The 5,816-nt window shown below is 31.9% G+C and overlaps 1 protein-coding gene across 1 annotated transcript in view; it reads left to right on the forward strand.

The window, feature by feature from the left end:
* The window catches only part of LOC118737037 (putative GTP-binding protein 6), a 16,874-nt gene that overhangs the window by 7,174 nt on the left and 3,884 nt on the right, over positions 1-5,816 (forward strand). The window lies entirely within an intron of this gene.

Below are 5,816 nucleotides of genomic sequence, written 5' to 3' on the forward strand. Positions count from 1 at the left end.
GTCGACTTTGCTTGGCTCATATACGAACCCTCGACTCAATTTTTTTTTATAAGTAATTTGAATTTATTTAAAATTTTTGGAAATTGGCCTGGCTATCAGTTGGGTTGTGCGTTATCAGTTGTTGAGAACAGGGTGCAAAATCTCTTTTCTCTTTGCTTCACCTTTAAAGAGCTTTCAAAATTTGGTACTCTTTCCCAGTAGCAATTTATGTAAGTACTTTAATGGTGTACATATCTCTCATGTACTTCAATAGCTCCATAATTACAGGAGGCGATTCAACATGGCTTAAGAAAAGCGCTCGTGTAAATTGTCAAAAAATTGCCTCATGTAAAGACAGCTTAATCCAAATAATACAAAAATTTATTTGTGTGATTGCCCGTATCTGATATTGGCGCAATAAACAGGTGAAGTAATAAAACAGCGATTGTCTGTATCTGACAATTGCGCAGCCTGTATCTGGCATTGGCGCAATAAACACGTGAAGTAATAAAACAGCTTTCTCGCGTTATCACCTGGTGTAATTCTACCATGGTAACTCACATATAATTTCACCATGGTATCTCACAAGGACAAAGTGTTTACTAATTTTTAATATTTTTATCGTTACCTCAATTCACAAAGGCCCTAGCCAACACTTTTTCGAAACTGGTTTTTTCACAGATTCTGGTAAGATATATAAAATTATAGCTTAAAAAACTTCAGTCTTTGTACCAAAAACAACGGTGTTATTCCTCCTAATAAAAGGCCTATATGCAGCTTTAAATTTCTTTTTATAATGTTTTTAGTTTCTCCTGTAAAGTAAAAAGTTTGCAGATTAGTGCCTTTGTAAATTAAGTCGTTTATATCGAGGTTTGCTTTTTTAGTTATAACACTACTGATGTATCTATATTCTTTAATTTCTTACGTTTCCATGAAATATACTGAAAACAATTATTTGCTCTTTGATATTCCGTCAACGGCAATCATGGGTTAAAAGTCCTTTCCAGCTCGATTACCCTTTCCATTGCTATCCATACTTTTTGTTACTGGGATGTGCTGCAGCGTTGTGAATCAGCTGGGAACTGTGTATTGCACACCTATTCCAAAGGTCATTGGCTAATTTCTATATACATATAAACCAGATAAAGTTTAGTCCACGATACCACAAAAATGTTATATACATACATAAGTATATACAAATATTTTGTAGTTTTTGCAATAAATTAAAACAAAAACAAATACCAAACGCATGCAATACACACAAAAATACTGTGAACGGAGTCGGACCGATCACAATTGTTTTTTGGAGCGTGGACGAAAGCCCCTTACGCAGAAAGGATCAGGGTGATATTTTTGATGGATTTTGTGTAGCGAGGATTTGTCTATAAAATAAAAGATTGATTCATAATCTACGTAGAATTTTTAAATATAACAAATTAAATAAGTTTAAAAAGTTGTTTGAATTTGTTTAAATATACCATTTTTGCTAAAACTACAAGATATTTATAAAATTTATATAATATTATGAAACATTGAATGGTTTTTGTGCTGAAAAACAGAGACCATAAATAAAATTAAATATCGCTCTATAATTATTACTGAACAATGGAAAAGTGGTTTTCGATTCGCGGGAATATTACTTTAAGACGTAAATTATTTTCGCCTTCTCATAATAATTATATGGGATTTTTATATTTTTCGTTTTGCGGGACATTTATTTCAAGACGAAAATGATTGAGGTTTTCTCATAATAATTATGTGGGATTATCATATTTTTTCGTCGCTCGGGACATTTATTTCAAGACGGAAATGATTTACGTCTTCTCTTCTTTTATTGAAATAAAACTTCTTACAGGCTAACCTAATATTCGCGGCTTGCGTTTTGGTACGCACGCCGTCGAATTTGTTTTTTTTGCGTCACCCTAAATTGGCTTGCGTGCGTTTGCATTTGATTTCATTGAGCGAAACGTCAAATCAAAATGTCACGCAGAACAAAAATTGGAAATTGAGTTAGCTTCATACGCACGCCGTTCAATTTCGGTTGGTCCCATACAAGTTGTATGTGCATGAGAAATTTTTGACAGTAAATTGGCGGCGTGCGTGAATATTAGGTTAGCCTGTTAATTGAGTTCGCAGATTTGACGCATTAAATATTTAACGCCACGATTGTTCATGGCATCAAATCTGTACAAGAATGATAGAATACAAGATTGCGCCGATCGGAGAGGATTTTTGAGAATAACTTGTGTGTGACGTCACACTGGTGCAATTACGAGAGAGAAATGCCAAACGTGAGCAAGAATGGAAGAAGAAGAAAAAATGTTGCAAGGAAAACGAAACAAGTTGCACCAGTGTCAGAGAACGTATATTTATAGAGAAGGTCCAAGAACTGTGAATGCCACATTTTTCGAGCCAACTAAACTGGCGAAGCGCATTTTAAGAGAGACAAATATTTGGAATACTTAACAGCGAAAGCAAAATTCAAAGCAGAAAAGAAGAATGTTAACAGAGCTAAATCTCACGAGAGCGTTTGGAATGTTAATTAAATATGAATATTGATAATTTTTGTGATATTTTTTGCAAAATTTTCAAATAGAAAACCCAAGTAAAAAAAAATAATTATTTTTTCAATGATTTGTACAAGTAACATGAAATTAAATCGGACATAGTATATAACATTTTCCGATTTTTGTGATATTTTATTAATAATTGCAAATAGAAAAGTCACATGAGTTTGTGTTTTTCGTTAAAATATTTTTTGATAAAAAATCCTTTTCCCCGGTGATTTCTACAAATACCGTGAAAATAAATCGAAAATGTTATATAGCAGTTTTCGATTTTTGTAATATTTTGTTAGATTTTCAATTATAAAACTTTTTTGGTATTAGATTTTTTTGTAAATAGAGTTTTTAAGGGAAAAAATAGTTTATTCTCGGTGATTTGTACACACAACGTTAAGATAAATCGAAAATATTATATAACATTTTCCAATTTTTGTGTTATTTTCAAGTAAAAAACTGTGGTATTTGATAAAAAAAAAAACAGTGAAAAGAATTATTTTCCATTTGTTTTGGAGATCTCACAAAACTAAGTCGAAAGTCTGTATGAAATTTTTCCATATTTTTGATATTTATGGAAATAATTCAGTTTTTAATTATTTTCGACTTGGAAACTTTTTTTAAAAATACTTAAAATCTGAAAACGTCGGATTTTCGCAGCAATTAGTAAAGATCACGCTAATCTAAGCCGAAACTATTTAACAAATTTTTCAACATTTTCAATATTTATTCAGTTTTCAAATATGTTCTAATAAAGTCGTGTAAGTTGCCATTGGATGGGTGGCAGTTCCGCTACTCATGTGCATATTTGTCCCCCACATTGTCATTTACATATCTAATTTATTAATAACTAAACCTAAATTTATAAAGCACATATTTGTAAACTTCATTTCATTACCTATTTCTGCTACCAAATTTTTCATGCATCCAAAAAGACAAACAAATGAGAATGTAAGTATGTATGCATTTATAAATGTACATATAAACATACATATACACGATTGTTCTGCTTTCGTCTTCCCCTCGCAGCTTCCATCCACACAAATTATTCAATTTCTGCGAATTGGAATTGGCATTTTTTACACGCATACATGCATACTTTCATATACACATGTACAGTGGAGTACCACTAGCTTGGACATTTCATTGCTTGTACTTTGATGTGTTTGAATTTTTTACGGTACTGAAGATTTGCTTACGGTTGAAAAATATTAAAAATCGTCCGTGCATATATGTAAATATATTTTTATAAATGCTTTGAAGTATAGAAAATTTTAATTTTAAAAAATAAATAAAATAATTTTTTTGTATATATATAAATTTTGTTCAAGGCACATTGACCCACCTGTACAAAAATTGTGGCGCGGCATGGACAAAAATTTTACAATTTCGGACCGAAAAATATGAAAACGAGCTAAGTTGCCACGTTACATCTGTGAACTTCCGATAAAACCACATATGTTTGTGATTTTACAAGTTTTGATTTTATTAAAAAAAAATTAATGTATTTTGCTGCAGAAAACATACACTTTTATTTAATGTTTATTAAAATGACACTTTAAAATACTAGTTAATGATTGAAATATTGGCATGGAACAGAGAAATAGAGTGTTTTGTCAAAAACTACCAAAAATTACCAAAAATTGCCAAGATTCGAGATAACTTATTTTACTGGATATAGAGAAATAATTGCCAATTTTCACTTGGCTGGCCGAGATTTCTTCATTTTAAGATTTTAGAATTTTTGTGTCGGATTGACAAAGTTGCGCTTGTTGGTGATGAATTTGCGGGGAGATGTGCTGCGGTTATTTTTATGAATGAATTTACTTGGCCTTGAGAAATGCGCGCATGCGTTTATGAAAGAAATAGTTATTGTTGGATTTGAGTATGCGTGTAATTATGTGCAATGAGTTGTAAATATGTACATTTGTGTGTATGGGCGTAGTATTTTGGCAGTAATATGCACATACATACATATATATGTATGCATGGAAAAACGTTATCATTTAATGGAGTACGTATGTACATACGTATGCATGGGGAAATGCATTTTCATTGGACTCCAAAACTATTGGGGCATACCTATTCGTATATGAAATAAAGTCTACTCTAAGTTTAAGTTTATCAGTCCCAAATAAGAAAGTTAGTTGCATCTTTTTTTTCACAGATGCCTAGTCCACTGAAAGTGATATGAAAAAGCTGTAACTAACTTTAGTGTCGGCTTTATTTTAACTATGCATATGCCCCATTATTTATATATAATACGAGTATAGCAGTGAAAAATGATAATGCACAGTTTTTCGCAATATAAATAACTTTTCCGACAAAAACAACTTTGAAATTAACACGTGCAGTGCAATCAATGCATTTGTACGTTTTTTGTCAATGTATCCATCTTTGAAGTGGATGTGTGAGAAAACTAAGGCAGCTACAAAACTGAATTTTGTTGCATTGAAAATAGCGTACCTATAAACTACCATTAGAATCGCTAAAAATATAAAAACCGAGTTTCTTCGCTTTTAATGCCGACACCAAATCACCAAACAGTGCGCATTTGCGTTTTTTGGTCAATGTGTCCATCTTTAAAGTGAATTTGGGGAAAAACTAAGGCAGCTAGAAAACCGTGGTTTGTTGCATTGAAAATAGCGTAGCATCTACCATATGAATCGGTAAAAAAGTAAAAGTCGATTTTTTCAACCCAAATGCCGACGGCAAATCACCCACGAATTTGCCAACTGCATGCTACATATTTGCATAACTTTCACTTTTTAGATTCACAAAATTGTATCTCTCGCATACATATATGTACATATTACATATTTCGACCTATGCATGCATTTATTTTAAATAATTAACCAATTTAAAGAACAATAAAAGCGAGGTAAAAACGTAAAAAGCCATCAGCATTTCATTTCTAACAAGAAAAATATGCATTTGCTTTGATGAGACAATTTCTGTTAAGTTTATTTTGCTTCTGGCTGGGCTCTGTTAAAATTCGATTGTCTCTTGCTGGCCGCTCTTAAAATGCGCTTCGCCAGTTTTGTTGGTATTTGACAGTTTCCACGCTGATCCGTTCTTGGACCTTCTCTATAAATATACGTTCTCTGGTTCTCGTGTATGCATACATACGTGAATTTGTTAAATCTGTAGTACATATTAAAATTTTGCATTTTTCGATTCAATTCAGCCAAGCTTTTAATAAATTCATTCTACGCTTGACTTAGTGCTGCCAAAATTAAAATTTCATAATACAATTTTACAAAATTTTACCAAAGAAAG

This window comes from Rhagoletis pomonella, unplaced genomic scaffold (assembly GCF_013731165.1).
Source record: "Rhagoletis pomonella isolate Grant_MI unplaced genomic scaffold, Rhpom_1.0 Rhpom_scaffold_00001, whole genome shotgun sequence".
NCBI lineage: Eukaryota > Metazoa > Arthropoda > Insecta > Diptera > Tephritidae > Rhagoletis > Rhagoletis pomonella.